This window comes from Bufo gargarizans, chromosome 6, assembly GCF_014858855.1.
Source record: "Bufo gargarizans isolate SCDJY-AF-19 chromosome 6, ASM1485885v1, whole genome shotgun sequence".
Classification (NCBI taxonomy): domain Eukaryota; kingdom Metazoa; phylum Chordata; class Amphibia; order Anura; family Bufonidae; genus Bufo; species Bufo gargarizans.
Genome location: NC_058085.1, coordinates 257,308,175 through 257,320,553, shown reverse-complemented (window position 1 = coordinate 257,320,553; position 12,379 = coordinate 257,308,175). Strand labels below are relative to the sequence as shown.

The 12,379-nt window shown below is 44.4% G+C and overlaps 1 protein-coding gene across 2 annotated transcripts in view; it reads left to right on the top strand.

Annotated features, from left to right (window-relative positions):
* The window catches only part of SULF2 (sulfatase 2), a 75,822-nt gene that overhangs the window by 31,176 nt on the left and 32,267 nt on the right, over positions 1-12,379 (top strand). The window contains exon 1 of one of the 2 annotated variants that reach the window (XM_044297485.1): positions 10,573-10,795. The exons of the other annotated variant lie outside the window; for it this stretch is intronic. The gene's annotated coding sequence lies outside the window, so the exon portion shown is untranslated. Of the gene's footprint in view, positions 1-10,572; positions 10,796-12,379 lie in introns of those variants that run through there. 2 annotated transcript variants of the gene reach the window in all.

Below are 12,379 nucleotides of genomic sequence, written 5' to 3'. Positions count from 1 at the left end.
TCTCAGTATCTGCTCTTAGTCAGTATATATGGACACTGCACAGAACCACTCCTCTTGTCCTGTATACTGGGTGTAATTCTCAGTATCTGCTCTTAGTCAGTATATATGGACACTGCACAGAACCACTCCTCTTGTCCTGTATGCTGGGTGTAATTCTCAGTATCTGATCTTATTCTGTATATATGGACACTGCACAGTACCACTCCTCTTGTCCTGTATACTCGGTGTAATTCTCAGTATCTTCTCTTATTCTGTATATAAGGACACTGCACAGAACCACTTCTCTTGTCCTGTATACTGGGTGTAATTCTCAGTATCTGCTCTTAGTCAGTATATATGGACACTGCACAGAACCACTCCTCTTGTCCTGTATGCTGGGTATCATTCTCAGTATCTTCTCTTATTCTGTATATAAGGACACTACACAGTACCACTCCTCTTGTCCTGTATACTGGGTGTAATTCTCAGTATCTGCTCTTATTCTGTATATAAGGACACTGCACAGTACCACTTCTCTTCTCCTGTATACTGGGTGTAATTCTCAGTATCTGCTCTTATTCTGTATATATAGAACTGCACAGTACCACTTCTCTTCTCCTGTATACTGGGTGTAATTCTCAGTATCTGCTCTTAGTCAGTATATATGGACACTGCACAGAACCACTCCTCTTGTCCTGTATACTGGGTGTAATTCTCAGTATCTGCTCTTAGTCAGTATATATGGACACTGCACAGAACCACTCCTCTTGTCCTGTATGCTGGGTATCATTCTCAGTATCTTCTCTTATTCTGTATATAAGGACACTGCACAGAACCACTTCTCTTGTCCTGTATACTGGGTGTAATTCTCAGTATCTGCTCTTATTCTGTATATAAGGACACTGCACAGTACCACTTCTCTTGTCCTGTACACTGGGTGTAATTCTCAGTATCTGCTCTTATTCTGTATAAATGGACACTGCACAGTACCACTTCTCTTGTCCTGTATACTGGGTGTAATTCTCAGTATCTGCTCTTATTCTGTATATAAGGACACTACACAGTACCACTCCTCTTGTCCTGTATACTGGGTGTAATTCTCAGTATCTGCTCTTATTCTGTATATAAGGACACTGCACAGAACCACTTCTCTTGTCCTGTATGCTGGGTATAATTCTCAGTATCTGCTCTTATTCTGTATATGCTGACACTGCACAGTACCACTTCTCTTGTCCTGTATTTATGGACAGCACGCAGTTGCGCTTCTCCCATTTCTCTTTTTCTAACTGCTCTTCTTACTATGCTGCATACTTTTGTAAATATGTTAGACTTAACTGCATTTCTGGCATTCTATTTATGATCTTGAAAATGCCGAATGTGCAGGACTATAGATTCCTCTTAATAGTGCAGTGCTGCAGAGCGGGGAATTGTGGGAGGACACATTGGTTATAAATTAAGATAGATTAGATGAATCTATCATGTATAATAAACCAATAATTATGACTGACAGTTCAGCCACCCTAGACAGGAATCGTGAAAATAATATCTCCCAGATCTATAAAGGCTCAAAGTATGACTTGAGAGCAGAGCTATCAATCATAGCACAGTCCTGCTTCCACTCTGAAGGTGGATTTACGCTGCCCAATTGGCAGATTATCGGGAACGAACATTCCTGCGAACGCCCGTTCCCAACAATCTGCCCATCTAAATGTGATGCGATCACCCAATTAAAGCGCTTATCCAATACGAGCCTCCCTAGCGTCACCCACGATACTAGGGAGTGGCTCGTCCCCATCCCTGACCTGCCATTGGCTTCTCCCCCACCCCCCACACACGCACCCACACCGGATGTTTTCATCCGTGTACAGGGAGAAGCAGCAGCGGGGACCAGGAGCGTCGCAAGAGCGGGATAATTATATTCCCTCTGAGGGGCCCGGCATATGTGGGGCTGTTTAGGATATTAGATAACCCCTTTAACAAGCAAAATGCTTGTTAATCGGGTGGTCTTGTTCTTCGTGAAGGCACTTAAATGATCATTTTTGGGCAGCAGATCAAGAAACAATGCAGCAGTATGAGGACGAGCGATCGCAATAGCTGTGGAGGTGATCGCTGCATGTAAATGCAGAGCTTCAACCCCACTGAACAAGCACCCCTACTGGTCGGCGCGTGTAAACCTGCCTTGAGCTGCCCTGCATTGGGGTCAGCCTAATAGTGTCCAGTGCACAGTTGTCCTGCCTTTATTATTATTAATAATAATAATAATAATAATCTATATTTATACAGCGTCAACAATTAAAACGAGAGGAATGAGGGCCCTGCTTGCAAGAGCTTACAATCTATTTTGTGATGCCGTGTTCTCCCTGTCTGTATGTGTCTCTAATCATTGCTTTGTATAGGGCAGTTTTACCAGCTTTGAGTAGTTATTGGCGTCTGCTCAGCTGCATATTAAAGAGGCTTGATCTCCGGGGACGCCTCTACCTCCTTTTTTAGGTACACAGCCCTGGCTCCATTGTGTTGTAATAGAAGCACCGGTATGTGAGGAATGCAGAAGGCTCGAGTAATATGGAATTAAACATTTCTGTCGGATTTCCCAGGAGCGGGGGTCATTGTGCAGAGGGAATGGGCGCGGCCCAGGAGCTGTCAACCATAATATCCACTAATTACAGCTCTGGAGCAGGCGGACTGCTGAGAAGACTTGGCAGCAGAGTGGGCACAGGTGTTGCTGCCGGTCCATCAATGTGTTTATAGACAACCACCTAGGTGTTAGTAATGGGGCTACGTGCGGACTGTGATTAGGACTACGCTGTAAATCGCGACCTGAAGAGGAGCAGAGCTGAAGCTATATTACCCCCCCACCCCCACCCAACACATTGTGAATGTTCAAGTCTGAGGCAAGAAAATCCACAGGAACAGTCACAAATGATTGCAACCTTAGTGAAAAACTGGTGAATATAATTTATTGCCCCTTGTTATCAGCCATCTCAGTAAATATGGATGTCATCAGATGTTTTATGGAGGGGAGAGGCTGTGTGTACAACATGTGAATAGAGTCTACTGCTCCCTGTTATCAGCCATTCCATACCTGGGAAAGGCTGACTGCCGGGACTGATTACAGCCACTCCTCCTATAATGCTCCTGCGCTGGTATAAGCCCTGGACTATGACGACTACTTGCCTTTTGATGCTTTTATATACAAATAATAATCTCAGGACTGTGGGGACAGGTGCTTCTGTATGTGACTGATATTAGCTCCACGTCTTATGACGCTGCAGGCTCTAGAGAGCTTATGTAGAGAGTGAGGAACTCCTGCAGACATGTTGTATCATACACATGATAAGTGATCAACAGCAGGAGAGCTGTTGCATTAATGATGATAATTAGGGAGGTGTCATTTATAACTAGGACCCTCAGGGGTGGGGTCAGCTGATTCTCAGAGGAGGAGAGTCCTGGGTAATGTTTTTCCTCTCTACACAGGATTTACAGCCAGGCTTTGTGTTGAGGATTAGAGAAGTCATACATGACAAGGTATTGTGTCCCCTGAGCCGGATATTAAATGAGGATGTTATGTGATGATAACATGTGATATGAGACAGCAGGATAAATATACAAATCTCCATTCAATATTGAGATGACCGCCATCTGAAGTAACTCCACCCCTTATAAAATACTGCATAAGGGGAGGAGTAATAATCACCTTGCTCCAAAAAGGTTACAATCAGCCCCAGTACAAGATGTAGGGGGGGTCAGGGTTAGGTACAGTCCCCTTTTCACATGCTGCAGCTTAGAAGCTTCCTGCAGAGCATTAAACCTGCAGCACATTCCACATGTCCCTGACAAGCTGGGATCTCACATGCTGAAGAGTGAGCGCCAGCCTAGCTGGCAGGGTCTTCAACTGATGGTGCCAGGCTGGTCTCTGCCATGCTGGATGCTGGTTCTTCCTGCTGTTTGTACTGGTTTACACTTTCCCTCATTATCGATGCGTGCTGTAATTGTTCAAATCTCTGTCTGGTGGAAAATGGCCTGGGGACACAGACTTTGTCAGTGTAAAGTTCATCTACACTGCAGTCACAATTGAGGCCGTTTTTCTAGTAGAAATTTCCTGCGAGGTTGTTACGGGTAGAACATATGTGTGTTACACTTGTAAAAACTGCGTTGTAAATTACTGCAGTAATGATGGTAAAAAAATAAATCAAATCTTTTTTGCCTTTTGTATCACCATAATTTTACCCGCAAAATGTAAACCCAGCCTAGGAGGACATAGTGAGGGACAGCTGTAAATTATATCACCCCCTGCCCCCAGATTGTCCGCTCATCAGGCATGCAGCGCTAGTGCTGTAGATATGCTCTTCTTGTATCTAATTTTTAACCAGTTATAGTGAGCGGCACTATTTATCCACTTATCCACCTAAGGCCTCATGCACAGTGTCCGTTTTTTCTTCCGTGGGTCTTCCTTGATTTTTGGAGGATCCACGGACATGAAAAATGAAAAAAAAATCTAAGTCAAGTTTGCCTTTGAAATGATAGGAAAAAACAGACACAGATCACGGACACGGATCACGGACGCGGATGACAATCTTGTGTGCATCTGTGATTTTTCACGGACCCATTGACTTGAATGGGTCCGTGAACCGTTGTCCGTGAAAAAAATAGGACAGGTCGTATTTTTTTCACAGACTGGAAACACGGATCACGGACGCGGATGCCAAACGGTGCATTTTCCGATTATATTTTTTTTTTTTTTTTTTTTTTTTTTTTTTTTTTTTTTCCCACGGACCCATTGAAAGTCAATGGGTCCGGAAAAAAACCTAAAACGGAACAACGGCCGCGGATGCACACAACGGTCGTGTGCATGAGGCCTAAATCTCCAGTGAGTGGACCGTCATTGTCCCACTGCTGCTCTGGTGCCAATGGTCCTGTTTAGGCGATCATCCTCCTTTTCTTGTCTGTTGTAGTGTCAGGCGTGGTGGAAAAGCCCCTAGTATCCTGTAAAAAGCGATTGTTTGTGGAGGCAGCAAGTCCTGGCTGTTATCTTGATTTTGGAGTGAATTGTGACATTCTTTCTGTGGGCGAAGCAGAGACATAAACACAACTAATAGACGTTCCTCTGTGAGCGAGGATCCGGTTACACGCAGGCATCTCCATGGAAAGCCACAGCCTCTCCAGGTTTCGCATCAGATTTTTGTGCTTCTGCAGAAGGAAGCAGGGTATGAAATGCCAAGACATGTTTATCGGCAGAAAAAATTACCACTGCTCGAGACACCAGCTTCGTCATCAGGTGATTACACCCAGCAGACCTGCTGCGGTGACCTGGTGCGCCTTATGGTGTATGGTGCTGAGGCCTCATTTGCTGCCAGCATAGCCAGATATATTTACTTTAGCCCCTTGTTCTTTGCCACCCTGCCATCCAAGAGCAAACCACAAGATATGTCTAAATGGAGACCCTTCTATAGAAATGGGGTGCCCTGTATGGTCTAGGGGATTTTGGGGGCTATTGGGCACATCATTGAGTGCTGAGCTGCCTCAAAACATCAATAATCTGTAACCTGTGGCCATCATGCATGCCCTGAATTTTATGGTGGCTGTTATGGCACATAACAGGTAGCATTAAGTGTTAGGTTCCCATCTTGCAGAGATTGCCTTGACGTTTGGCAGACGGGCCCAAATAATTTGGTACAAAATATATTTGCCAAGAATCTCAAATGTACAAAATAAGCGTAGCGTTAGCACCAGAATATGTTCTATTACTATGGCATTATTGTACTTTATTTCGTTTGCAGTTTTTTTTTTTTTTCTCTTAACTTCCAGCATGCCCTGACACCTTTAGCGGTCTTAGAGGTTTGTTAGGCTCTGATATATTCTTTTTAAAGTATATGATGGTTCTGGGGCTCCAAGCGTGTTTGAGGTCTGTCCAAGTTTGTGTTGAATTAAAGTCTTACTCCAGCCAGATGCCTTACACATGGAGCTGATGCTCTCATCACATTCTGCAACGTGCTGGTTGACTCTAGTGATCACCCTGACCAAAGCTATGTGCGTGACTATCATAGACCTGTACTCCAGATGATGAGAGTTAGCGGTTCATGATTCCTGCACATTTCTTGGAGTTCAGGGCCACCCTTTCTTCATATCTGTGGACCGAAAAAAGAGCAAATTTTCAAACATATAATTTTGTGATCCTAAAACTAGGCTCGAGTGAATGAGAATTAACTGGTTTTTGGCCGGGTTTATGCATTGATTTTGTGATTTTTGAGAGAACCTTCTTCCATGTGTTTGAGGAGTCTGCTATATGCATTTTGGCAAACGCCAGCAGTTTTTCTTTTCTTTAAAGGGGTTCCCCAGGTATTGCAAAAAATATGAAAATACTTAAATATTATTTTATAATAAATATATTCCCAAATGTCTTTCATTGCTTATAATGGCTCATTTTGTCTAGGGAGCAATCATTCGGAGAAATAAAATGGCTGCCGTCCTATCAGTACACCCAAAACCTATCCTAATCACACAGGAGGATAAGTTACTTCACTACAATGAGCCATACTGCTGCCTCATCCTCCTCTCTGCTCTGCTTGTCAGGAATCATGATCCTGAATACAGGTGAATCTCTGTAGGGAATGGAGATGATAAGGAGACATGAGAGAAAGGTGGGGTGTGGTTAATGAGCAGCAGCACTTGTATGCAGTCTCCATTACCACAGCCTGTCCATCCTCTCTGTACTTCATGTCTCCTCATAAATTAAATTCCCCGATTCAGCTAAAGTTCTTATCCTCTGTATTCAGGATCATAATCCCTGACAAGTAGAGCGGAGGAGGATGTTGTAAAGTAAGTTATCCTCGTGTGATCAGGACAGGTTTTGTGTGAACTAATGGGACAGCAGTCATTTTGTTTCCCCTGATTGCTCCCCAGACAAAACGAGCCAGTATAAATAATGAAAGGTATTTGAGAATATATTTATATTAAAGTAATATTTAAAGCAAGTATTTTCATTTTCTTAATTCCTGGAGAACCCCTTTAAGCAGTGGCGTTTTACTGGCCTCTCTCCCATAAAGCCGCACTAAGTGCAGTGTACGGTATATAGTGATCCTGTGGATAGATATTTCCATCTCTGCTGTGGATCTTTGGAGCTCCTGCAGTGTTTTATTTTTCTTTGAACCTCTTATTAATGCCCTTCTTGTCTGATCTGTGCGTTTTGGTGGGTGACCCTTTCTATTCAGGTTTGTAGTTGTGCTGTATTCTTTCCATTTTGAAATAATGGATAGAGATGAGTGAATTTATTCACACAAATTGATTGGTCTCATCAAACAGAGGTCTACACCTACTAGGGGCAGTCCTTGCTGCTGGATTGTCAAAGATGGACCTGACAATCTCGTTCCTGCACCACAGCTCCAAGTAGTGGTGCAAGCTGAGAGACTCTGTATCCGCCACTGCAGAAGCGACTGTATATGCACAGCTACACTTCCAGGTAGTGGCACAGAAACAAAGCCTCTGCATTTGTGCTGCTACTGAGAGCAGCAATGCAGGCGCGCAAGACTGTTAGATCTGACTGAGATATCTGGCTTTGTCAGTCAAGAGCCTCTACAGCAGTAGGGACAGCCCCTTGCAGGTGTAAAAATCTGGTTTGATGGGACAAATTGATTTGCTAGTAAGGAAATTAATGGTGCTCAGTGGGATGTACACAATTTGGGATATTTTTTCATAGCCCAACCCTGATCTAAACTGCTCCACAACTTTGTCTCTGACCTGTTTGGAGAGCTCCTTGGTCTTCAAGTTGTTTGCTTAGTAGCACATCTTTTTGAACAAGTGTATTATTTATTATATCATATGACAGATCACGTGACACTTTGATTGCACACAGGGGCATCTTATTGAACTAATTATGTGACTTTTGAAGTTAATTGGTTGGATCGGACCTTATTTAGAGGTTTCATATCAAAGTGGGTGACCACATTTGATCTCCCAACTTTTCAATTATTTATCTATTTTTAAACAAGGTTGTTTTTCATTCCATTGTAACAATTTGGATTATATTGTCAGGTCCTTACATAAAATCTAAATTAAAATCCATATTAATCCATATCAATTCCAGGTTGCCATGCAGTAAAACAGGAAAAACACCAAGGAGGTAAATACTGTTGCAACTGTACTCCTGGTCAGGAGGATCACCCGGTATTGACATCTATACTCTAGGAGATGTAGTCAGCGTCTCTTGATGTCTATTGTTCAGGAGATTATGGTCACCCTGTTTTGATGTCTGTTCTCCAGGAATCAATCGGTCATGACTTCTATACTCCCGGAGATGAGTTACCCGGTCTTGACATCAGTATTCCAGAAGATGAGGGTCACCTAGTCTTGATCTCTATACTGCAGTATATGGTAGTCACCCGGATTTAAAATATATATTCGAGGAGATGAGGGTACCCAGTCTTGACGTCTTTACTTCAGGAGATGGAGGTCACCCTATCTTGATGTCTATACTCCAGGAGATTGGGGTCACTTGATCTTTAAGTATATATTTGAGGAGATAAGGGTATCCGGTTTTAAAGTCTATAGTAGGTTTTCTACTTGTCTAGAGTGATTCCTCAGAAATAACGAGGAGCGTTTTTCCTCCATATCCTTACCCCAGCGCCGACACTCTGGAGCACAACTCGGGAAGATTAAGGGTATGAACAAGTCCACGGGCGGACAGGTCGTAGATCCTACAGTAAATTTTTCTGGTGGGCTGATGTTCATAGGGCCATCCGAGCCCTCCTCACTGTTGCTGGCCGGATACATATGACTGGGAGACCTATAGGGGTCATCATTAGGGGAAGCCAAGCAGCATGCTGAAGGTAGGGCTTGCTTGGTTTTGTGGCCTTTTTCTCCATATCTTAATTAGTTAGAGACAGCTGTAGGAGGAGGACAAAACATGGCCGCTATTGATGGCCACCACAAAGGGACAGCTTCTGGAGAGGTATTTTGTGCAGCACTGTGGTATTTGGTTCTGTGCATCATTGTATTATTGAACCTCACAACTTATATTGGCACCATCTACTTGTGTTGCCCCCACCTTTTGTCATTTTGGACCCAGATAACACTTGGTTGGTTGCTAAGGGCAACGTCATCTTCGCAAAGTGTTTAGGCTACTTTCACACTCGCATTTTGGCTTTCCATTTATAAGATCTCACAGGCAGTCCAAAATGGATCAGTTTTGCCGTAATGCATTCGGAATGGAAAAGGAGCCGCTCTGAATGAATCAGTTTGCCTCCGATCAGTCACCATTCCGTTCTGGAGGCGGACATCAAAACGCTGCTTTCAGTCAATAGGGACTTTTCTCTGACACAATCTGGCACAATAGAAAACTGATCCGTCTCCAACTGACTTTCAATGGGGTTCATGACGAATCAGTCTTGGCTATGTTGCAGATGATACAAACGGATCAGTTCATGACGGATGCAAGCAGTTGTATTATTGTAACTGATCAGTTTTTGGAGATCCATGACGGATTTGCCCAAAATGCCAGTGTGAAAGTAGCCTTAGTCTGGTCATGTGTAGAGAACAGATGGTACTTTGTTTCACTTTACCACATGGAATCTAGTTTCTGTAAGGAACAGAGCTGTTTTTGGTTGCTTCGGATACATGTGCCTATTTGTAAACATGGTGTTTGGCTGGCTTGGTGCCAGCTCGGTGCTCTGGTTACTGCTGACAGATTTGTGTAGTATTGGTCTGGGGGCTGTATGATCTGGTCTGTCTTGTCCCTCTTCTGTCCTGTTTTAGTATTGAGCAACCAAATCTGTACCAGATGTTAATCTGTATGAGACCCCCATCGTCATTACAGTGCCTATAGGGGCTGTCACCCAGCTTTAGCACACCCTGTCTGTATTCACTGTAGCTCAGGATGAGCAGAACTTTAGTTATAGAGTGTAGAATCATGAGAAAACAGTGGGGGGTGATTAAGTATGAGTGGCCGCTGCCCCTCTACTGCTTTCCAGTCCTTGTTTGTCCTGTCACGTGAGAAATCCTCTGAATATTTTGTATCTATAGCAGTACTGTGCTGGGAGTGGGGTAATTATGGATGTTGAATCCTCACCATGGCGGTAATTCCTATACGTGGACCCCCACTAGGAGGCTAATTATGTACATGGAGCCCTCACCAGGAGGGAAATTGTGCCCGCTGTCTCTGGGAGATCAATTAGTTGTCCTGTCATCTGCGCTGAGTGGATGGGACAGAGCTGAGAGTCATTTTCCCTCCATTAACCTGAGTGTTTGCTTTACCCCAGAGAGTGTGGCAGTCGATCTGTTGTCCCTGCCGTGTCTTGTATGCCACGTTCTGCTAATTGCTCCGTTTTCCTCTGGAGCCGTTGTCTCTTCTCACCTCATGTTCCCTTACATTCCCTGCAGGGCGCCGACACCAGGTCTTCACGGGTAGGGTTAAAGGGACCCTGCCCTTGTATTGTATTCCCTGTCCTTGCAGGCATCGGTCTCGCTGCTGTCTGGCAGCTCTGCATGACTTGGCTGATGAGTTTAAACCTTCCACTAACTCCCTAAGGAATCCCAGCCCATGACATCACTGGGAGGACCTGGGGAGGAGATGCCTCCCTGCTGCCTGTCCTTCTGCTCACAGGCTTGTGCTGAGACATGGGCTCTTGGACTTGGCTGCAGGTTCAATCCCTCCCTCCTCCCGCCTCACATATAAGAAACGAGATGCCAGCTGCACAGGGACCATGCATTTGATCCATTGGAGCTGTCTTGGATGTGGCACTTGTATGTGCCCAGCTGCAGGGGAACTGAACCCAGGCATTGGCCTTACCCAGCATCTAGAGAGAGCATCCCCCACCTGAGACTGGTAAGTCATTTGGGAGCAGAGCAGAAGCAATGGCAGAATTATATCCTTTCTATCCAGGGCCACGTGATTAATATTTGGGCTGTGTACGAAATATAACCGAATGTCATGTGACCAGGCGAATAGTGTGCCACCAGGACCATGTTGAGGGAGGGTTCAAGTGTTTGTGTCATACTGCAAACACTTTATCATGTGATGGCACTGTGCATCGCACCGCTGGATGATTAGTATCTTTATATTTCAAGTTTGCTTTGAAGAATGGCGCTGCTTTGGGACGTCTAACATATACTTGACGTACATGCCCCACTTACATGTATGTTACATGCAGGGCACTGTGTAATTGACGAGGAGTCATACGGCTCCTTATTGTAATGTCTGTGACAGCGGGACACAGTCCCTTTAAAAGTTATATTGCCCTATAGTTTATCAGCACAGTCACCCCTGAACCTGCTCTCTCGTTTCTTTATCTTGTGACCATGTTGTGTCCTGATGATGGGACTCCCACAGGGATGGTACCCAAGGGTGACACCCCACATAAATTCTAACAAGAATTCCAATGATGACCAACATGATGCCAGCAGGGTTCATTGCTGACATTGTCTTCTCAGCCCACATCGTAACGTGGATTATACAACTACAACCCCCATCTTTTTCAGGTTACCAAATTGGACTGTATTGTGTTTGATTACTCAGCCTGTTGCTTTTCTGGGGTTGGAACTTGTAGTTCTAGTGTTTGGCCAACCTCAGACATATCCAGTATAGGACAGGCCAGGGGATACATATCATTATTCTATTTAGCAAAACGTCTATAGCCCCCAAGTGGCAGGTTGGATCGGTTCAGGCCACCTTCCCATATCTGGGGGTAGTCTTATAGAGAATGCAGATGTGGAGAATGCGGTGCTTCGTGGAGATAAGGTCACGTTTGTCAGCTTGTGTAACATGATTAAACATGTGTTTACATGGAGCACATCTCCCTTGAGCCTGGACAGTGCTGCTCTACATTCTTCTTTCAGAGTCTTTGGTGAATGCACAGAAACAGAGGGCAGACCTCCCACCCCAACCAGAAGACAGAAGTGCAGGAGGTGTCACATCAGCCAGATCACAACAGGTTGACCTCTCCTGTAACCTTCATATGAACACAAAGATGAAGAGTATAGTAGACGTGTGGTCATGAGACTGTTGTAAGGACAGCCAGGCTGTGGCTGGTCCTGGTCTAGTCCACAAGTAGCCTTTTTGGGTTGGAGGTCTGTTTTTGTGGAACTTCACACAGCTTCTCGGGCTCAAGGCTGTATGAGTGTCACCTTATACAGAGCAAGTAGAAGGAAGGATTCTCTACAGTAACTGCACACACAGAGTTTCCTAAATCTTTGTGGTCTGCAAGATGTTAGTCAATATACCCAAGCAATAACATGTCTTCCAGTCTGGGAGGCCACCATTTTAGTACATTTAGTTACATGAACATTCATCACTGTAGTTTGTACAGTAGACTACCTCACAGTGGCTCAGGCTGGACAATAAATACTGTGCCTGCAGTAATGGAGATGAATGTCTTCTTCACAGTTATGAGAATGCTCATTATGAGCCATA